The sequence below is a fragment of the Hyperolius riggenbachi genome, chromosome 10, assembly GCF_040937935.1.
Source record: "Hyperolius riggenbachi isolate aHypRig1 chromosome 10, aHypRig1.pri, whole genome shotgun sequence".
NCBI classification, from domain to species: domain Eukaryota; kingdom Metazoa; phylum Chordata; class Amphibia; order Anura; family Hyperoliidae; genus Hyperolius; species Hyperolius riggenbachi.
The window spans coordinates 76,135,095-76,158,660 of NC_090655.1; the positions used below are offsets into that span (position 1 = coordinate 76,135,095).

The 23,566-nt window shown below is 47.4% G+C and overlaps 1 protein-coding gene and 1 long non-coding RNA gene across 3 annotated transcripts in view; one reads left to right on the plus strand and one right to left on the minus strand.

Moving 5' to 3' along the window:
- Window positions 1–23,566, minus strand: part of LOC137535692 (uncharacterized) — a 172,276-nt gene that overhangs the window by 112,408 nt on the left and 36,302 nt on the right. Inside the window, exon 2 of the long non-coding RNA XR_011024447.1 lies at window positions 15,911–16,000. This is a non-coding gene — a long non-coding RNA (uncharacterized lncRNA). The remainder of the gene's footprint in view (window positions 1–15,910; window positions 16,001–23,566) is intronic.
- The window catches only part of SLC16A12 (solute carrier family 16 member 12), a 190,168-nt gene that overhangs the window by 55,422 nt on the left and 111,180 nt on the right, over window positions 1–23,566 (plus strand). The gene's annotated exons all lie outside the window — the stretch shown is intronic.

Sequence of the window (23,566 nt, forward strand, 5' to 3'; positions counted from 1 at the left end):
AGAGACTCCTACACGTGCAGAGGCTTGGAGATGTCTAGCCATCCCCCCTAGGACTGTAGATGGGAATGTCCTGCACACTACTCCTCCGGGGAACACGGGAATGATACCCGGAGTGGAGGGAACCAGAGAGTGACTTAAGCTTGACGGATCACTTTAGTGGTGGGCGAAACTGTGGACAATTGGAGAGGAGTGGAACAGAGCGGAGAACCCGAGCCACTCCAAGTTGTGGGGCACTGCAAGTATATTACAACCTTTGCATGTAATTGATGAGCTATGGGAGAATGATGCCTGGCTGCTAATGCTCCACATAATAGCGTTTTGGCTTGCACCTCTTCACGCTTACTAAAGGCTTGCTTGCTTTTGCTTAACAACAAAGGACTTATCCCCATCAGGGGGAGGCAGCTGCTGAATGTATGGTGCCAGGCGGTGTGTGAGTTGTGGGCGGGCTGGGCTTGTGTGCATGGAGCAGACAGTCATTGACGGACTCCATGCACAGAAGCCTAGAGAAGGCTACTAGGGGAAGTGTGGGTTGGCTCCTTGGTTTTATGTTTTATTTCTGCGCAGAAATGGATTTTATTACTGTCTGTGTTTTGGTCGTGTAAGGTGTTTACAGGCAGATTTGTATGTTCAATAAAGTAAAGGTTCCGTGTGTATTCTGAATAATTTAGTGCATTCTACTTTATGTCACTACAGTGGGCCTGATTCACAAAGCGGTGCTAACAGTTAGCACGCTGGTGAAAAGCCCTTTATCATGCCTAAACTCAGTTTAGGCATGATAAGTTTAGGTGTGATAAGTTTAGGTGTGATAAGTTTAGGCATGTTAAGTTTAGGTGTGATAAGTTTAGGCATGATAAGTTTAAGCACCAACTGGTTTAGCACCGCAGTGCACAGCTGATCAAAAGTTTTGCGCTAGCAAAATCTGGTGCACTTTGCATAGAGTTTAATGGCGCTGCTTTGCGTGCGGGACTTTGTGTGCGATCTAAACTTATTTAAACTTAGCATGCCTAAACTTATCACGCCTAAACTTATCACGCCTAAACTTATCATGCCTAAACTGGCTTTTCACCAGCGGGGTGCAATGGTTATCACGCCTAAAGTCTCTAACTGGGTTAGCACCTCTTTGTGAATCAGGCCCAGTGTCTCTTAAATGTTCAGGTTATACGTACATTACAATAAAAAATATTGCTGGAAGAAAAAAAAAACCTCCAAAAGGATTCCTTGTTGTTAATTGTGGCCTGGCTGGTAACCATAAGGTCCTGAAAGAGGAGATGGCTAACTCAGTGTGGTGGCTTCTCTCAAAGCTCAGTCTTGCTTCCTTATTTGTTGTTTATTTTTGAAGTAAATGAAGAGCTGTTTGGAGACATGGTAAATTACGCTAATGTGTTGCAGTTGTTTGTGGGCGTACAGACTAAAAGGCCCAGACTGTTTCAAGCTTTGTGCCCTGAGGCCAAGTCTGACATACTTCTCAGTCTTCTTATTTTTAAATAATTTGGCATTGTTCTCACAAGATCCCATCTAGACATGGAACACTTGAGACCTCTGAGAACTGTTTAATAACTTCCTGTTGTCCTTGGCTTTAGGGCAAATTTCTGGGAGTTGAAAAGAAAACCATAGTACATCAGGTGCACCCCCATATATATAATTTGTACACACCCCTTACTTAAGTTGACTGAGGCGGCTGATAAGGACCGTCTCAGCCGATAATCAGACTGGTGTTTGGCAGCTGGCGACCCCCAACCCCCAGGCAATCCACTGGGCGGATCTACTCAACCGCATTGACGCCAATCCCTGCTGATCTCATCATCTTCCCCCCCATAGCAACACAGCACATCATCAGCTACACAGCTGACATGCATGTGTGCAGCCCAGCAATGTCGCCCATCATGGATAAGGTCCTGATCCCCGACATCCGTCAAAGGTGTGTACGCACCTTTACAATGGTCATTGTGTGTTGAAAAATTGGCTGAACCAGTGGTCACATGACTGCTAATCTGTTACTCTTCTTTCATGGTGATAATGACACATAATATAGTGGAGAGAGATGTTCATTAAGATTCTAATAGTTTTGCCTTGTACTGTATGCAAATTCAATGCCAATTGTGTACACCAACTGGACCAATCAAAATCAACAGAAAGTAAATCTGATTAGCCCAATTACATGCTGCATATAATTAGTATTACATTTGCATGTATGGCGGAATTCTTAAAATCTCATTGGACACCTCTAGTGGTGGACAAGGGGAGCGGACAAGTCACAGACTGCTAGATTTCCAGAACTTGTCTCTTGGCTGTGGACACGAGATGAGCCAGTGGCGTAACTAAGGAGCTGCGGGCCCTGATGCAAGTTGTACATTGCCCCCCCCCCTCCCCCCAAAGACACTATAAGTAACAATTAATACGTCGCACCAAAAACCTGCCAATGGCAACTACAGTGTCAGAGGTGCCAGAAGGGGATGGGGAACAGTTTGTTAATGATTACCACTATTGAAAGCATCTATAGAAGGGATTATTATGAGCACAGGACCAATAGAGAGCTAATACTGCAGTTGAGGGAAGGCCCCTCTGGCCCCGATGCGGTCGCTACCTCTGCACCCCCTATTGCTATGCCCCTGAGATGAGCTCTCTGGATGTCATGTGGCCGAAAAGTGGCATGCCTCACTGCCCCTGTAAATGCGCATGTTGCCCTGCAAACTCCCTCAAACGAGGATACACGGCGGGGTAGTGCAGAGGAATAGGAAAACGGATCCCCCTCTACACAGGCAGTTTTGGACACAGAAACTGATCCATTTCTGTGTCACAGCCTGTGGGTGGGGAGGGAGCCACCATGCTGGAGGGGGTAGCAGCCAGGACAGGGGTGACAGGCAGCAGTCAGCGGGGAGTGGGGTCACCCACCCTCCATCACCTGGGTCCGCCTTCTCTGCTCCTCCTCCAGCTACTTGTGCAAAACCTAATGTATAGCGGCAGCGAGCGGGGAGCTTACCTTCTTTCTCCGCTCGCCGTGTCACTTCCTGCAATGTCGCCCTCTATACTTCGGAGGGCGGTATTGCAGGAAGTGATTCTGCGAGCGGAGGAAGAAAGTAAGCTCCCCGCTCGCTGCCGCTATACATTAGGTTTTGCGAAAGTAGCTGGAGGAGGAGCACCGACGGGGGACCCAGGTGAGGGACCGCTGCCACCCCCGTCCTGGCTGCTACCCCCTCCAGCATTGCAGCCCCCTCGGCTGGGCATACGTTTCCATGGACTGGAAACATATGCAGAAAAAATGCATTTTTGGAAGAAACGGGGGGGAAGAAAAAAAAAATTTAGAAAAACGGATCCGTTTGAAATGAACGGACAAGTGTGGACCTACCCTTAGGCTGTGTTCACACATAAAAGGTGTACATTTCCAGTCAGGTAAGGCTTGGTTCAAACATATAAAGGTGTCCAGTCCTGTCCTGTCAGTTTTTGACAGTTGGCATCAGTTTTGCATGTGTTTCTATGGCTGTGTTCACAAATAAATCTGACCAGTCCTGTCAGTTTTGTATCAGTTTTGGAAGCATAACTGACAGGATAGGCCAGTACTGGTCCGGAAATGTGCAGATTTATGTGTGAACCAAACCTTGAGGCCGTTTACACTTAATCAGTTAGCACGCATATTTTTTTCTTCTCCATAGCAGTTAGACGAGTTAAGTGTGAAAGGTGCCATAGGAAAACATGGGCATTACTTTGAAAATCAGTTGTCCTATCAGTTATAACTGAGAGCAACTGATTAAGTGTAAACGGGGCCTAAGGGTCCTATTACACTATACCAGTTGCTGTCAGTTATAACTGAACGGACAACTGATGTGCAAGATAATGTCCAGGTTTCCCTATGGCTCAGCTCACATTATATGCGTCTTAATTGAAAGTGTTTTCACTATGCGCCGCTATGGAAAGTTAAAACGCCCATTTTTCTGCGTATTGCGTAAAAGAGGCCATTTCCATTTCCATTTGGAAAATCCTAGCACTCTGAAATTGGTCACATTTGGTAACGTCTTTAGTCCTGTCAGGTGATCTTTGCAGAATGTTTGGTTAGTTTGGTAAATGGGAGTCCAAAGCCAGAACAAAATATACCTGGTCTCCCAGAAAGTTCTAAGCTAATCAGCCTAGGCTTAAAATCTCTGGGATGGCAAGGCTACATTCAGTATAAAGCCGTATATAGATATAGGAAGTTTTTCTGATGCTGAAACCAGGAAAATGACAGTAAAAGTGGGCATTCTAAACAATTAACTACATTCTACTAGATGTCACTACAGGGCCTCTTTAAATTCTCCAGTATAGTACAATATGGTGGTAGCTAGCTATAATGATGTGATCGCTGAAAGCGGACCTGAAGATATAAAAAAAATTGTTTCACTTACCTAGGTCTTTTGCCCGTCCCCTGCAGCCGTCCCGTGCCCGTGCTGTTCCCGAGCGATCCTCTGTTCCCCCGCCGCGGCTCACTTTCGTTTCTGTTAGTTGCCATCCACTGCGCCTGTGCAGCCCTGGCAGTACGTGCAGCCCTCGTTCGTCCCGTCACCGGGGGTGACGGGAGCGTACTGCGCAGGCGGAGGTTTTCTCTTACTGAGCCTGTGCAGGACACTCCTGGCCATGGGAATGTGTACAAGGATGCGTACGGCTAGGGCAGAAGCCCCAATTAAGTGAAAGTATTTTTTTTTTTTAAATATCATCAGGTCCTCTTTAACTACTACATAGATTGTGGGGGAAATATCTGTCACACATGCTGCTGAATGTCTCTTGCATGTGCTCATTCCTTCACTGGATGCCGGGTGAAGTAATAGCCGAGGGCAGAGTGCAATATTTATCTTGGAATGAACATAGACTGAGATCAAGCACTACAAAGAAAATCCCATGTGGTGTGTTCTCACTAACACCAAGCAGAGGTCAGCCTTACTTTCCTGTCAGCAGGCACAGATTAATGTCAGAGCTGGATTGAATCATACTCCAGCCACGTGTTTCTGTCACAGAACAAACTTTCCGATGCTTGCAGGCCTTGCCAGCTTGTCTTCTCTTCCCCAATGTGATCTTCTGTACACAAATGCTGCATTATGCTGTTGGCACATACTGTACTCAGTCAGGGGCTAGTGCTAAAAGGTTGTTACTACGGCGCCCATGCAGCACACAGCTATTTTAAAGGTTATCTGTTCTCTATTGACCTGTGGAAGCGTGCTCGGTCCCGTGAAATGCGTTGTCTAAAGCATAACCGTTTTTTTTTAAATAAAGACTCCCTATATCCATCCATGTGAGTCTTCATTAGAGGTAAAAGACCTCTTTTTAATTCTTTGTTTTATAAGTTACATAATACTATTTGGGCACCTCCCCACAATCCAGTTCTAGTGCTAAGGAGGAACTGTAGTGAAAATAACATAATGAATATAAATGCTTATTTTTATAATATTCATGCATAGATTATTTAGTCAGTGTTTGCCCATTGTAAAATCTTACCTCTCCCTAATTTGCATTCTAAAATTTATCACAGGTGGTGACATCATTAGTTCTGCCAGGTGATCTGTAAGGGATGTTAGTTCTATGCACAGAGGGAGATATTGCTTGCTTGGCAGTTGGAAAAAGCCTTTCTTTCCCATAATGCAATGAAGTTCATAGATGGCAAACTGTCAGGATCATGGTCATGACATCACACTGTGGAAGGGGATTCACTACAATATCAGCCACACAGATCCCCATGATGATCCAATCGAGAAGAAGGTAGGTCACTAGCCTGTGTGTGATAAGAATCTAGGAATCTTTTCTGAGGGATTGCTGAATAAGGGTCAGTCTACAACTTTTTTTCAACCTGTGACTCCTTTGTTTGTAACGTTGTACATGAAGTCATCAGAATTTTGCTGCAGTGTGAGACAGATGGCAGGAGCCATGCCTGCTCCCTCTAGATACACATCTGGACACAGACAATTATTTCTATGGTGCGTTCACATCGTGTGTGGTGCGCCGAGTCCCATCAGAGTAACGCACAGCATGTGATGGATTGGGAGGCTTTCCCAGCTTATTGTGTATGCGAGGAAGCGACAAAAGGTCTGTTCCATATATTGCTGGTTAGTGAGGTAAAAGCTGGTGGTGTAGAGAGTGGCTAGCCTGGCGCCTTGCAGAGTGAAGGGGGCCACTAATTGTCCAATTTCTAGCAAAAAATCGTTTGAGCGGTCAATAATTCTGATCGAATGTGATCAGATTGGTTGTAAATAACCTCTGTTGATGGGCACAATGTATTAAGAATAATTATAAAAACAGTCGTCCGATTGGATTTTTGTCGAACTAAAATTTGGATTGTCCGTTTGATAGGTAGGAAGCAAAGATTGGTTTGTTGATGGTGTAGTGAACGATGTATTACGATATTTCACTACCGATCAAAATCATGTGATCACTCGAACGATTTTACGCTAGAAATTGGATCGTTAGTGGCCACCTTGAGTGTATGAGGCTTGAGTCTCGGCCAGGACACTGTCTGTATGGAGCATATGCAGATCAAGTGTTTCTGACATTATTGTCAGATCTGACAAGATTATGCTCGTTTCTGGTGTTATTCAGACACTACTGCTGACAAACAAATCAACAGGGCTGCCAGGCAACTGGCATTGTTTACCAGGAAATAAATATGGCAGCCTCCATATTCTTCTCACTTTAGTTGTCATTTAATCAATTGCCATTCTATAATTGGTGAATCCTCATGCAGAGGATTATTCTATTGTATATTTTAGCTGTTTTGTTATTCATACATACTGTATATTGTTGGTTCTGAAGAAGTATCCTTCTGAAAAGTCACATAAATACACGCACAAATTAACACACAGTTTTTCAGCATCAGAAAAATTGTGTGCAATTTTTATGGACGCTAAAAATTCGGACTACAAAGGGAACATAGCATTAGAGTGTGTAATTCTAGGAATACATGGTACGTTTTTGCCGCTCGATTGAGCCATTTAGATGGCTCGATTGATAATTTCCGACATGTCCGATCACCCGCCCGATCGATTTTGTGGGGCAGGAGGGGTTGCAGCATAAGAGGAGTGCGTGGCCGCAGAGCGGTGGGGAGGGGGGACATTCCCCCCCCTCCATCACCTCGGGCTCTCCTCTCAGCAGGGCCCCCAACCGCCCCGTTTTCGGCGGGACGGTCCCGATTTTGGGGGGCCGTCCCGCTGTCCCGCGCTGCCCCCCCCTGGTCCCGGCCGCTGGGGAGTGAGGGGGAAAAAAAATCGATCGAGGCACCAGCCCGCCCGGTATGCGGCATGGATGGCCGCCGCCATCATTATTCTTCTCCCTCCTCCTAATATGTCCCCCAGTGTCCCCTTCCCCCCGCACAGTAATATGGGCAGCGGAGCGGGCAGTAAGTCTTATCACTGCCTCTCCGCTGCGTACCGGGATCTCCTCTGATCTTCCTGCTTCCTGTGACGTCACAGGAAGCGAGAAGATCAGAGGAGATCCCGGTACGCAGCGGAGAGGCGGTGGTAAGACTTACTGCCCGCTCCGCTGCCCATATTACTGTGCGGGGGGAAGGGGACACTGGGGGACATATTAGGAGGAGGGAGAAGGATAATGATGGCGGCGGCCATCCATGCCGCATACCGGGCGGGCTGGTGCCTCGATCGGCTTTTTTTCCCCCCTCTCTCTGCCTGGCCACCCCCCTCCTCCTTCTCCTCACCACCACCACCCCGGCACCCTCCCATTTGGGAGTAATTTAATAACAATTATTTAAAAAAACTTTTTTTTTTCTGGGGTGGGCGTGACTAGGGGTTGGGGGCGTGGCCAGGGGTGTGGCCTAATTGACCCGTTTTGGGACATTGAAATGTTGGGAGGTATGCTCTCAGCGCTTTCCCTCCTGCAATCAATCATTGGTGGCAGCAGCAGTGGCGGCAGCAGGCTGAACACATTACCTCCTTCTCGCCGGAGGTCTTCCGTTCTCTAAGAGCAACTTCCTGTTTACACAGGAAGTTGCATGAAGCTCTTAGAGAACGGAAGACCTCCGGCGAGAAGGAGGTAATGTGTTCAGCCTGCCGCCGCCCACTGCCACCAATGATTGCAGGAGGGAAAGTGCTGAGAGGAGAGCCCGAGGTGAGGGAGGGAAATGCCCCCCCTCCCCACCGCTCTGCGGCCGCGCTCTCCTCTTATGCTGCAACCCCTCCTGCCCCATAAAAGTCCCTGAGAAGGCCCTAGGGAGGCCCCGGGCCCCCCCGCGGTGGCAGGGGTCGCATCCTCCATTGTTACGCCAGTGCGCATGGGGAACAATGGAAAAAGATAAGAAAAAAACGAACAGATTGCCTGCAGGATCGAGCGGGGAATTGATCGGGCGGCAGAATCGAGCCGCAAAAACGCACCATGTATTCCCAGCATAAGGGGCTAACAAGGACCAAAAAGCCCTCCTAATAAAATGCTATGAAATTTGCCTTCTTAAAATAGAAGGTATTTGCGATTATTCATATATGCGCAGTCTCATAACATGTTCTGCAAGGAGCATAAAGCAAAATAATATATTATGGTTAGACAAAGATCTGTTCTGGAGATAAAGCTGACAGGGGTGATCACATGAAATCATGCTTGACATGGTGGCTGGAACCCTCCTCTGTGACCAAGCAAAATGTAATGCTATTGACTTAGTCAGCATGCACACAATCATCAGTATTTATCCTGGGACAACAGACCTTGGCAGAGGGGCTTGTTACAAGATGACTTCCACAGAGAACAATACAAGAGTGCAGAAATATTTGCAGAGTCAACCGACACACACAAAAAAAAGAACATTTAGGGCATGTAAATGTAACAGGAACTTCACTAAAACAACTTGAGTATGAGAAGAATACGGTCCTATTTAGAGGAATTCCTCATAAATTTTGGCTTTAATTTAACAGCCGACACAGATCACAAAATGTTTTGTTCTTTACATCTTCTAATCATGGATGGTAGTAGAACATGTGATGGGACACTTGTTTTCTATGCAGAACTGATACCGCAGTATTCTCTGGAACTCCTAAGGAACGTAAGGTCGTGATGGTGCTGATTGGCTTACTCCAATCATTACAGTACCAAGCCCTACCTCGTAGAACCATATTAATCCATGCTTTGCACGGAGGAGGAGCAAAACCTCAGAAACTACTTTAGGACTCTTCTTCGTAGGAGGCTACGTGCATAATAATAGGCAGGTAATAGGCACACTATTCAGGGCTACCATCAGAAATTTCTGGGCCCCATACTGGGTAAACTAACTGGGCCCCCTCACTCCCCTTATAGTGGTCGCTGGTCAGCGATCAGCAAAGCGCTTTGACCCATGTAATCCTATAACACTACTCTCACTGCAGTCCTTGAGCAGCACTTGCAATTTGTGAAAATCGCAAATGCGCATTCTCAGCGATTCTGATGCGATTCTCATTCCCTGAAATGAGAATAACAAAGCACAAGCATGGCAAAATCACAAAAAATCTCAATGCAAAATTGGCCGGCCGAGGCGAACACAAACACACTCACTGACAGTCTGTACATTCTGTAACAGACTTGCAGATGGGGCCCATATGGGTGGCATTGTTCACCGGGCCACAGACTCACTTGGGCCCCATACTGCAGTCCCACCTGTGATGACTTGAAGGCGGCCCTGACGCTATTTCATGCAAAAAGAGCGCCAGGAAAATTGGGTTCAGGGTGAAGCCAAAAAACGTCTGACCCTGCTATTGCAAATTTCCTGGCGGTGTTAATTACTATTCCACCTTCTGGCCACCATGGACTCAGGGGAGAGATGCAATCCGGCTGCCAGCTATTGCCACCATAGGCGCCCATTGAAATAGCGGTATTGAGGGGGGATTTGGGTGCCCGCTAAATAGCAGGAGCTGGGTCCAGTGCCCGATGTTTATTGGGCACTGCGGGTGCCGAAATGACCCCTCAATGTCGTTATTTCAAGGGGGGGAGGGTTAAGGTTAGGTGTCAGGTAGGGTGTTTGCATGGGAGGGGAGGAAGTTAGTTGTCAGGAAGGGTGTCTGAGTATGTGTGGTAGGGACGGTGAGGGTTAGGCATCAGGGAGGAGGGTTCTGTGTGAGAGTAGAGTTAGATCTACCTATACTAAAATATCTGTATTTAATATTGATATTTCTGGATCCTTCTTTACACTTTAACCTCCCTGGCGGTCAAGTAAAACCGCCAGGGGGCAGCGCAGCACTATTTTTTTTTTTTTTTTTTTTTAAATCATGTAGCTAGCCTAGCGCTAGCTACATGACAGCCGCTGTGCAGCGGCATCCCCCCACCCTCTTCGATCGCCTCCGGTGATCAAGCCCGTGCGGAAATCCCGTTCTAAACGGGATTTCCATTAGGGCTTTCGCGTCGCCATGGCGACGGGCGGGATGACGTCGTGATGTCAAAGGGAGTCCAGATTCACCCCCTCAGCGCTGCCTGGCACTGATTGGCCAGGCAGCGCATGGGGTCTGGGGGGGGGCCTGGCGAATCGGTGTGGAGCGGCGGCGATCAGGCAGTACACGCAGCTAGCAAAGTGCTAGCTGCGTGTACCAAAAAATGCAAATCGGCCCAGCAGGGCCTGAGAAATTCTCCTGCGCGGCATAGCCCGAGCTCAGCTCGGGCTTACCGCCACTGAAGTTAATAGTGGAATATCAGTAAATTTACCAATATTCTACTATTGGCTTTCCTGGGCACCCTAATATCCAGGCACGATTTTATTACGTCATCTCCGCTCCGCTTCTAGTACATGCTTTTCTGGGGTGCCCTAATTTCCAGGCACCATTTTATTATGTACATATATTGAGCAGCCTACAGTGAAGTTGCTGTGTGTAGGGATCGCACGGTACCCTGGTAATGTACACGTTACCTAGATAACATTGGCAGCTAATTGCGCTACTTTACTGTTGTGTAGATTGTTAGTAAGATGGGGTTACAGCAATTTTACTGTAGGTTGCTGAATATACCCCATCGTGAGCTGTTTGGGCACCTGTGCAGTTTTGAGAACCAATAACCTTTACTTTTAAACAACGCTAGTGATGCTTTTTTTTTGCTGTCTGTGAAAAGTGATTAAACGCATGGTTTTGAAACTGCCAAAGGTTAATCTGGATAGACACTTCGTAAGAGCTAATTATTAATTTGTAGAAGTTGTTGTTGGAACTGATAATAATGGACAGGAATAGGATGTGTCATTTTCAGACTGTAATCTGTTTAAAGCTAATCTCAAAGTAAATATGATAAAAAATATCATTTAAACTAATTAGGTAGTCAATAAATAATTGTCAATTGCATGTTGTGATAAAGACTTACATGCAGTTTTGTTGATATCCTCTTCATGTAATCCCCTGCACATTCTGCACTCACACAGGTCACAAACGAGGGAAGAGGTGCCCAATGATAGATAAAACTGTGTTAAAAACAGCAAAAATAATAAAGGGAGAGGTGGCTTAACCATTTCTGCCGCTGGGACGTGAGCCTCACGTCCGCAGCGGCAGCTGCTACAGCCGCAGGGACGCGATAGTCACATCCCTGCAGCTTGGGGGGCTGTGCGGGCGCTAGTGCGGACGCTCGTGTGGGCGATTGCGATGTTGCTGGGAACAGGGGGGGTTGGCTGCAGGGGACTTAAGTCCCTTAAGCCAATATTTACGTGTCCGCTGAGAATGAACACTGTTTTTGTTCAAAAACAGTGTTCATGCTTAAATAGAGCCGCCGCGCTACCTCCCGCAGCCGATTTCGATCACCTCCTGCAACAACTCACACAGGTGGCTCTGGTTGTGTATAAATGTTATAACAGGAGATGAGATCAAAAGAGTATTTATTGTGCTGCGCAAGACTTTGAGAATGTTTTTGAATGTTCACAACCTTTCCGTGCCAACCCCTGGTAACACTCGCAGCCTTGGGGCCCAACTTGCAAGGGTCATAAAACAAGTGTGGCCATAATGATCTTCATACCCATAACAAGTGTAGCCACAAAAACACCTGATCTGAAGGATGGACACCTTTATTGGAGGGAGTGATGTAGTAGTTGGGGTCTCCCTTACAGCTACAGGGGCTTCTCATATATACAACATCTAGTAGTATCATATCATCAAGGATGCCTCCACCAGTGTTTATTAGGTAGATTTCATACCCCACAGGGGTTTCTTAGTCACAAGGACCTTTAGTTCTCACAACTCAGGAGAGCGACCAACCAGCATCTGCACCAACAGACCTGGGACACCAAGCAGGGATGGTTATACTCCCGCAGGTGCAGATGGTAGCTGCAAGTTTTGCAACCCACCCTTGTGAGTATAATACTTATACACGTGTGCTTACATCCCCTTGTCTAACAATACTGCACCATTGGGCTCCTGGTCTCTCTCATTCAGGTGAAGACTTGGAGGTTACCGTCCAATAACCATCAAGGATCGAAGCATTTCTGCTTGGAATTTACTTCCAATTATGGCAAATGTATCAGTGGTAACATTCTTTGAGTCAGACTAGTGACTCCGCAGCAGTTTTCCTGTAGATAAGAACCTTATGGCTGAGATGTGACATTATTGACACAAAGATAGAGGGATGTTGTGTAAGAGGAGAGATCTGTCTTATGCTTCACCTCAATGGTTTGGTAATTCTACCAACTTTAAGACCATAAACTGGGCTGTACCCTGTGCTAATGGGGCATGACATCCTGCTGTGATCATTGCTAGCCCAATGCTGATCATATGGTTTCTAACAAATAGCCAGTGTGTGACCAAAATGGCTGTGACCATAAGCCACAGTTGCTTCCAAATAGTCTTGTTATGTTAATTTAAAGAGGAACTGTAACCAAGGATTGAATTTCATCCCAATCAGTAGCTGATACCACTTTTCTCATAAGAAACCTTAACCTTTTCTCAAATAGATCATCAGGGACAGGGCAGGATTTACCATACGGCACTATAGATACGTGCCTACAGGCGCCTGATGAAGGAAAGGTGGCTCATTCCCTCCCCTAGTGCCTCCCTCCCGCCTTCCCTATGCAGAGTCCCCAGCTGAGTATAAATGAGAGGTTACTCATTTGGGTCTTGGCATTCCACTGACCAGATCTCACTTCAGTCTGGGCACCACTAGCCACTTAATACTGTTGATAGCTCTGGCTTCCTAATACTAAGGGGCACATGTAGCTACTAATGACGGGCAAGAGAACTAAGGGAGAAGTGACAGCTGGGACAGCCAGAGCACTGGTAGGTTCATGGAGGGCGAATTCTAGCAGGCCCGGATATCTGTGCTTATACCCCCCCCCCCCCAAAAAAAAACAACAACAACAACCCTTTAGCCTATCGCATTGGTAGGGAGTGTGGTTATAGATAATGGCAGTTGTTGCTTCCTGTTTTTTTCATGTCTGCCAGTAGTAAAGATGATTACGTGTATGCTGATTTTGGATCAAACAATATGAACAAATTACATGGCGAATATCAATGATTTCTTGAGTTCTCTTCTACTTTGTACCGTCCCTTTTGCAATGTATTGATTTATTTTTTTCCCCTTTTCATTGAGTGCCCTTTCACATCGAGGTGGTGCGTTAAATTTACCGCACCCCACTGCAGCCTAATGCTAATCTATTGGGGAGTTCACACTCCCCACATTGCGGTATGCTACGCCGGAAGTGACCTATCTATCCCGATTCAATAACTATGTTACTGCGCGGTCTTATGGCGATCTGCGTCAGGCTTGAAGTCATGCAAGTCTATGGTAACGTTCATACTGTACTTTTAAAAAACCTGCCGCAATTATCTACATCGCGCATGCTTGGAGGCGTATTTTAGAAATACACTTCCGCGCATGTCATCGATTGCCAAACTGGAAGTGAGCATCACTTCCTGCTTGGCCAGATGCCAGACGGGGAATACCGCATAGTAACGGGGTATTCCCCGAAGCCCTGTTTCTGGTGGTGCGGCTGCAACACCGCCAATATGCAGTGTGAAGCCAGCCTAAAGTTCCACTTTAAGAACAATATCCTACATTTTAGTTGTGTGCAATGATCTTTTGGGATAGTTTCCATAAAATGTATAGGAATTATCTGACGCATAGTCTGTTCTATGGAGGGAAGAGGGCTTGGAGGAAAAGTCGGTGCCCTGCTGCGGGAAACTGAATAGAATTCCTGACCGTGAGATAGGATCATGAACAAAAACCTCAACAGTTTTGGGGTACACCTGTGCACGGGGTTTCCCTTCCAAGATGATCACTAGTGATGGTCAAAAAGATGCTAATGATCAGACGTGCATGCACATTTATGCAAATAGTATGCAGCTTGGAATTGGGTCAATCAAAAAATGCAGGAAGTGCATTTGATTGGCCGAATTCCAAGCTGCATTACATTTAAATGCATGTCTCATGATCAAGAATGACAGTTTATAGAGGAACTTTACCGAAAAAAGGGGAAAAAATAAATACATTTCAAAGTGAGACGCTAAATAAGAGAGATTGAGAAATGATTGATATTCATCATGTCATTTGTTCATGTTGTTTGATCCACTGCTCTGTACTGCATTGATCAATACAATGATAGCATTGGAATCGTCTAACTACTTCTCAATTACATTTCTGCTGACTTCTTGTCAATCATTAATGAGGTTATTGAGGTAAGGTGGTAGATCCATCACTACTACATAGTTCTAGTCAATTCTAATTAGGAATGATTGATAACTTGCTAAATTGAGCTGTTTTTAACCACCAGACCACTCTGGTCAAGATCCTATGCTTTTATGCTCGGAAGGAACTGCTCCACAAATGGTTCTCCGAACAAGCTCCCTCTAAAGCACTACTGGTTAAAAGAATCAATAAGGCTTTGCTATGGTATAAGTTGACTGACATGAATCTAAAATGTCCACAAACATTTAGACAAGGTGTGGTCTCAATGGTTAGAGTACTTTGCTTCTTATGCCTTGATCACCAATGATGCTGCACCTGGAACGAGTTAATGTGTGTGATGTTCTTGATTGCTGAAATAATGGTCGGAGTCCAGGGCCGTGGGGTGAGGCAGAGGCAGGAGAGGCTCCAGCCTCTGGGCGCAGTGTAGGAGAGGGCACACAACTCACTCAGCTATCATTCCCCCTATTGTGTTTGAAGCAAAGAGAAATAATAAAAGGGGATACATGGCAGTGACTGAAAGCCAGATAACTAGAAATTAAGGTTTGGGGGCCCTGGGGCGCCTCTTAGTCTAATAGAGATCAGTGTGTAATGGGTGGGAGGGATGGAGGGGCGCACCTTGTCCCAGCTCTGGGTCTGACCCATTGTAGCATTGGGGCTCTGTTGTGGTTGCACGGTGCATGTAAGGAGAAGGGGGCTATAAGGGGTGGGGAGGGCGGGGCAGTTGAGTGTGTGTGTGGGGGGGTGTATTGTAATGGGTTCCAGAGGGCTCTCTACTGTTGTATTATATGTTGAAAATGAGAAAAATGCAATAAACGTCTACTGTTAAACCGTTAACAATGTTAGGGAATGTTACTTATTGGTCTGAAGTTGTATGGAGCTGGGAACAGATGCACAGCTGAAAATACGACACCAAACAAAGTTATTTTCTAGAATATATAGTATATATATCTTTTTTTCCATGGTAATGAGAAAGATATTCTCCTTATCTTTGCTGAAAGAACATTCTGTGCCGTGGTTGTTTGCAGATCACTCTGATCAGAAATCCCTTATCAGTCATTTCTCGGTATGGATCATGCTAAAACGTGTTTTTCTAATTGCGCTCTGTGTGACCTCCAGCTGTCTCTGCCCAAGGACCACCTCTGTACACCTGACCTTGCGGTGTTCTGCAGCAGAGTTCAAATTTAAATGCATTTTGGAAGGATGACTGTCATGCAGCATACCATTACAGAAGCTAACTCTAGACTTACTGTAATTATTTGCCTAAAGTAAAAAAACAAAAACAACAAAAAACAGACATTTAAAGGAAATCTAAAGGAAAAAAGTGCCATAAATGGGTACTTACCTCAGTAGAGGGTAGCCTCTAGATCTGGGGTGTCCAGACTTTTTAGGCCTAGGGCCATTTCACCATTCTTGGGATTGCTAAGGGGCCGACCTAGCGGAATGAAATACAATTTTTGCTAATTGCTGTTAGGTACACTATGTCTGTGACATTTTGTCAAATAAAACATTTCCATGGCAACCGTAAGGCAAGATGACCAAACACCCTAAAAAAGAAGAACACGGACAACGGGAGTCCAAATGGTGCAATATGTCATAAGAAGAGTGATGAAAAACAACAAGGATTAGGGTACTACTACTCACAAAGGAATGTTGCACAAGGGGCTGATAACCTACAGGCGAGGCAGTTCGGCAACATAAGGTGGCCCCTGCATGTGGCACCGCAGCTATGACCTGAGGGCTGCATGGAGTAATCAACTGTAGAGAGCTTTGGGGGCCACCAGGAAAGATAATCCAGAGGCTTTCCCTGTCCGTCATGCCTTCACCAATCCAGCACTCGTACAAGCCAAACCTCTTCGATAAGGGCCTTTGTTGAAGTGTGTGCAAGGCCATGCTCCCAGCATGGCTGCACTACGCAGTTGCAGGATGCCTTGGGCTAGTTGGGCTCGATGGAAAAGGAGGACATGAGAAGCCTCTGGAGGATCCAGAAGATCCCTAAGCATCTCATTTTTTTCAAAATCCAATGTCTGCTTTCCTGGCTCCCTCCCCCCTTCCCATAGATTGCAGTGCGACCACCCTCCCTCTGCCCCCCCCCCCACACACACACACACACAAATACACCTACCTGACACTTCTCCCCCCCAACTTCCATCAAGGTTTTGCTGAGGGACTCCATGATTTGTATTTCCACCCCTAGATACATGAGCACTGAAATACTCCAGGTCCCAAACAGTCACCTTCATTAAGCTCATAGGCATACCTCCAAAATTTTTGAGATAAGAGGAGTACTTTAAGACACATCCCTTACACACATCTAACCACGCCCCTGCCACACCCCTCACTATGCATATCACAAAGCATTCAGAATCCAATAGGTGCATAGGGTTTGCAGCAGGGCTGCCAGGCAACTGGTATTGTTTAAAAGGAAATAAATATGGCCGCTTTCATAGTCTTCTCACTACATTTGCCCTTTACAGGTGTTATTCTTTCTTATCTTAAAACGTTGGGTGGCATAGGATACTGGTAAAGGGAACCACTATTGACATAGGAGACCAGGTTTTGAATCCTGGCTGGAGCCATTAGCTAACCAGCTAACCAGTAAGGAGTGCTTGGAATAAGGTGGTATAGTAAGTGTCTTGGCCCTGGGGAAAATTTTCCCCCCCATCCTTGAGCTGCCACCCCCATCTCTGCCTGCTTTAGTATGTCCTCCGCTCCTGGGACCCTGCAGAATTTTGCCAGTAATATCAACTCACTTGTCCTGGCATATGGTCCCTCCGTGCTCCTGTCTTCATTCATCCATCCTAACAGTGGCGTAGCTAAGGAGCAATGGCCCCCTGTGCAAGTTTTACATTTTACATGGGGCCCCCCCAAGCACTCTTTATATGACAATTGATACGGCACACCAAAACCTGCCAAGGACAACTACAGTGCCTGAGGGACAAGAAGGGAATGGGGAACAGCTTGTTAATGGTTACTACTATTTAAAGCATCTATACAAGTGATTATTACCAGCACAGGATAGATAGAAGGCAAATACTGTGGATGAGGGAGGGCCCCTTCGGGCCGCTCTGGCCCAAGGGCCCCGATGTGGTCGCAACCTCTGCACCCCCTATTGCTACGCCACTGCATCCTCACCTGCTGCCTCTTCTCAGTGACCCAGCGCATGTTCACATGCGCCGGGTCACTGAGAAGAGGCAGTTCGTGAGGATGGATGGGTAAAGACCAGGGGCGTTGCTAGCCCCAAAGATCAGTGGGACTTGCCCTGAATCTATTCTGGGGTGCCCCGGATGTCCCCGAGGCAGAGTAGAGCCACCACAGCACCAAGCATGTCCCACGGAGGCACCACAAGAACCCAGCATGGCACTACACAGCACCCAGCATGGCACAACAGCACCCAACATGGCATTACAGCACCCAGTGTGCCCCACAGAGGCACCATAGCACCCAGAATGACATAGCATCCAGCAAAGCACCACAGCACATGGCATTGGGGGCATGCTGGGTGCTATGGTGCCTCTATGTGGGCATATTGGGTGCTTCAATGCCATGCTAGATGCTGTGATGCCTATGGGGACATGCAAAGAGCTGTGGTTCTTCTAGAGGGCATGCTGGGAGTTTTGGTGCCTCAATGAGAGACCCTTGGGAGCATGGGAGGGGGTCCACTAGAAGGCCAAGGGATGCAATGCGTGTGTGCATGTCGGGGGGGGGGGGGGGGCTGGCAGCAGGCCAGCCTGCCCAGCAGAAAGCCAGACCAGCCAGCACAGGAGCCAGGTAACTCGGCCTAGTTATGTTTAAGTGACACTGCCTATTTATGTGATATGCTGCATTTTGGGGATTTTTTTGTATTAATGGAGAGGGGACTTCGCCCAACATTTTGCTGGGCAGGCCTACTTAGACCTGTTAAGTTCGTGTAAATTGGCTCCACCCATGACCACACCCACAGTCCAGTGCATGGCCACACCCATTTTTCAGCTGGAGTGCCCAAAAGTGCCCCGGATCTTTTAGGATTCTAGCAGCTCCCCTGGTAAAAACAGGAGCACAGAGGAACCATATGCTGTGACTGGTGAGTTGATATTACTGGCAAAACTTTGCAGGATCCCTAGGGAGGGTATACTTGAAGCAAACTGCGACCTCAAGGGAGGCCGCAGCCAGCTTGCGGGTCCTGGGCTGGGCAGGTTTGAAGTAGTGTAAGACTTGGGATGGCCCGGCAGCACTTGAAGGCCCTGTGACAATTGCCCCGTTTCCCTCAATAGGGATGCCGGACCTGGTGAGTGTGCCCTGAAGTTCCTGCATGCCTCAAGAGCTTTAAGCATGCCGGGAGAAATATTTTTCAGTTTTCATGGTTTTCATGTATATTCTGGCGTATAAGACTACTATTTAACCCTTGAAAATCTTCTGAAAAGTCAGGGGTCGTCTTATAAGCCGGGTGTCATTGATGCCAGGTGATGCGCCCTATTCTGTTCCCAACTCTCAGATCTCGCTGCTGAGGATTGTAGTGAAGCGGTGCAGACACACATGTGCAAGATCTGAGCGGCAGAGAAGGAGGTAAATAGGATACAAGGACGGACCAGAAGGGTGAAAGAGGCGTGTTTTATGGGTACTGCGCAATCTATTCTTTCATACCGCTTTGATAAACAGGTAGACAGGGAGAGCTGACCAATCCACTTAGGGAGAGGGAGAGTTGGACCAATCCAACCAGTTAATCGCCTATATACTGTCATATACTGGGTGCCATATACTGTACAGTACAGCACCAGTATCTGTTCATACATAGCACCAGTATGATGGGGTTTTTTATTTTATTTGGTGTGTGTTCCAAGAGGGGTAGTCTTATATGGCGAGTATAACTATAGTTTAACTGGAAAAATTGAGGGGTCGTCTTATATGCCCAGTCATCTTATTCGCCAGAATATACGGGTAGCTAGACATAGCATTATGTGTTCAAGGGGATCATGTTTTCATCAGGAGATCCATGGGGCTTGTTAGTATTATGACGATGCAAGATTAAACTGTTACGTTTTACTGCTGGCTTTAAATTATTAAGGGCCGTAAAGTTATTCATCTGCAAACACAGCTGCTAACGTTAAATATTGAAAAGTGATGTCATTCTAGGGCATACATGGTGAACTTTCCAGTCTATAGAATGGAGTTAATAGACAATGCTTTAACTGGACTAAATGATGGCTCATGCATTAACAGGAAACCCATAGTTAATGTGTGTCCTCTGATCTTGGACAAGCATAAATTAGGCATACTTTAATGGCTGTTCAGTGTTTTTTTTGTTCAGAAATATTCATACTGGATGAAAGGCCTGTTCAAGTAAATTGCTTTCTTACAAAACAGAAGGAATTTTCTTATAATCCCCCTGCAACCTAGGCAGGTGCTTGGGCGTACGTCAAAAAAGGGCGTTGGGAAAAAAGGGCGTGGGGTGTAAACGATAGGCATTAATAGCGTTTATAAAAATATTGTGCTTTGGGGTTTTCATGAGCTGTATGCCAAAATCATCAATATTAAAACAATAAAAGGCTTGAACTACTTCAGTTGTGTGTAATGAATCTAAAATATATGAAAGTCTAATGTTTATCAGTACATTACAGAAAATAATGAACTTTATCACAATATGCTAATTTTTTGAGAAGGACCTGTAACTACGTTCGTAATAAGTGTTGCAAAACATTAGTAAGTATTACTAAAATTTTACTAACCCTAACTCTAACCCTACTCTCACACAGAACCCTTCCTGTACCTATCCCTAACCCCTAGACCCCCCTGGTGGTGCCTAACCCTAAGACTCCCTTGGTGGTGCCTAAACCTAAGACCCCCCTGGTGGTGCCTAACCCTAAGACCCCCCTGGTGGTGCCTAAACCTAAGACCCCCCCTGGTGGTGCCTAAACCTAAGACCCCCCCTGGTGGTGCCTAAACCTAAGACCCCCCTGGTGGTGCCTAAACCTAAGACCCCCCTGGTGGTGCCTAAACCTAAGACCCCCCTGGTGGTGCTTAAACCTAAGACCCCCTAGTGGTGCCTAAACCTAACCACCCCCCTGGTGGTGCCTAAACCTAAGACCCCCCTAGTGGTGCCTAAACCTAACCACCCCCCTGGTGGTGCCTAAACCTAAGACCCCCCCCCCTAGTGGTGCCTAAACCCAACCACCCCCTTGTGGTGCCTAACCCTAAGACCCCCCTAGTGGTGCCTAAACCTAACCACCCCCCTGGTGGTGCCTAAACCTAAGACCCCGCTGGTCCCCCTGGTGGTGCCTAACCCTAAGACCCCCCTGGTGGTGCCTAAACCTAAGACCCCCCTGGTGGTGCCTAAACCTAAGACCCCCCTGGTGGTGCCTAAACCTAAAACCAGCGCTGCGTAATATGTTGGCGCTTTATAAATACAATAAATAAATAAATAAACCCCCCCTGGTGGTGCCTAACCCTAAGACCCCCCTGGTGGTGCCTAAACCTAAACCCCCCCTGGTGGTGTCTAAACCTAAAACCCCCCTGGTGGTGTCTAAACCTAAAACCCCCCTGGTGGTGCCTAAACCTAAAACCCCCCTGGTGGTGCCTAAACCTAAGACACCCCCCTGGTGGTGCCTAAACCTAAAACCCCCCTGGTGGTGCCTAAACCTAAGATCCCCCTGGTAGTACCTAAACCTAAGACCCCCCTGGAGGTGCCTAAACCTAAGACCCCCCTGGTGGTGCCTGAACCTAAGACCCCCCTAGTGGTGCCTAAACCTAAGACCCCCCCTGGTGGTGCCTAACCCTAAGTAGAGTTGGGGCGAACCTCCGATTTTAGGTTCGCGAACCTGGTTCGCGAACTTCCGCGGAAGGTTCGGTTCGCGTTAAAGTTCGCGAACCGCAATAGACTTCAATGGGGATGCGAACTTTGAAAAAAAAAAATAATTATGCTGGCTACAAAAGTGATGGAAAAGATGTTTCAAGGGGTCTAACACCTGGAGGGGGGCATGGCGGAGTGGGATACATGCCAAAAGTCCCGGGGAAAAATCTGGATTTGACGCAAAGCAGCGTTTTAAGGGCAGAAATCACATTGAATGCTAAATGACAGGCCTAAGGTGCTTTCAAACATCTTGCATGTGTATACATCAATCAGGTAGTGTCATTAAGGTACTGCTTCACACTGACACACCAAACTCACCGTGTAACGCACCGCAAACAGCTGTTTGTGTAGTGACGGCCGTGCTGGACTGGTGCGCACCATGGCGAGAGTGCAGGTTTTGGTGGCTTTACAGCCCATATGGTCGCCTGGCTGATGTAGCTGAATGACAGAACAGTGACTGTCCAGCTGATCAAATTTGGTCTGACCACAATGAGGCAACGACCTTATTATCGTGGGTGTGCCCCCCGAGACACTCATCTAGGCGCCGGTCATTGCTTCATTGTGATACGCAAGCCCCTTCACCACGGCAAGGTAATGATCACGAAGGGGAATGGGCGCATGTACATGCCTTTTCTTTTGTTGTTGCAGCTGCCCGCAGTGCAGCCAGAAAAATTAGGCAGTCATGTACACGCACCAGAAAAATTATTACAGCGGCCGCTGCTAGCAGCGGCCTAAAAAATTCAGCAATCCGCCTGGAGTCCCGGACCCTGTTGGTGGTGGCGGAGAAGGTAGTCAAGCGGCCTGCAGGCAGACATGCTGTGTGGAGGGACTGGGAGCGACTTAGTCTTCTTGGGGCAGGCCAGGCAGCCAGTCACACGGCGTGCAGGCAGAGATGCTGTGTGTGCGGGGACTGACTTAGTCTTGGGGCGGGCAGCAGCCCTCCGGGATCCATGCCTCATTCATTTTGATAAAGGTGAGGTACTTAACACTTTTGTGACTTAGGCGACTTCTCTTCTCTGTGACAATGCCTCCAGCTGCGCTGAAGGTCCTTTCTGACAGGACGCTTGCGGCAGGGCAGGAGAGAAGTTGGATGGCAAATTGGGAAAGCTCTGGCCACAGGTCAAGCCTGCGCACCCAGTAGTTCAAGGGTTCCTCATCGCTGTTCACAGCAGTGTCTACATCCACACTTAAGGCCAGGTAGTCGGCTACCTGCCGTTCCAGGCGTTGGTGGAGGGTGGATCCGGAAGGGCTACGGCGAGGCGTTGGACTAAAGAACGTCCGCATGTCCGACATCACCATGAGATCGCTGGAGCGTCCTGTCTTTGACTGCGTGGACACGGGAGGAGGATTAGTGGCAGTGGTACCTTGCTGGCGTTGTGCCGTCACATTACCCTTAAAGGCATTGTAAAGCATAGTTGACAGCTGGTTCTGCATGTGCTGCATCCTTTCCACCTTCCGGTGAGTTGGTAACAGGTCCGCCACTTTGTGCCTGTACCGAGGGTCTAGTAGTGTGGCCACCCAGTACAGGTCATTCCCCTTGAGGTTTTTTATACGGGGGTCCCTCAACAGGCAGGACAGCATAAAAGACGACATCTGCACAAAGTCGGATCCAGTACCCTCCATCTCCTCTTGCTCTTCCTCAGTGACGTCAGGTAAGTCAACCTCCTCCCCCCAGCCGCGAACAATACCACGGGAAGGTTGAGCAGCACAAGCCCCTTGCGATGCCTGCTGAGGTTGTTCTCCTGCCGCTGTCCCCTCCTCCTCCTCCTCCTCCCCCAAAGAAACACCTTGCTCATCATCCTCTGAGTCTGACTCGTCTTCTGCACACGACTTCTCTTCTTCCTCCTCCTCCCCCCTCTGTGCTGCCGCAGGTGTTGAGGAAACAGCTGGGTCTGATGAAAATTGGTCCCATGCCTGTTCCTGCCGTAACGGTTCCTGGTCACGCTCATTCACAGCTTCATCCGCCACTCTACGCACAGCACGCTCCAAGAAGTAAGCGTAGGGAATTAAGTCGCTGATGGTGCCCTCACTGCGGCTCACCAGGTTGGTCACCTCCTCAAACGGCCGCATGAGCCTGCATGCATTTTTCATCAGTGTCCAGTTGTCGGGCCAGAACATCCCCATCTTCCCAGACTGTTTCATTCTACTGTAGTTGTAGAGGTAGTGGGTCACGGC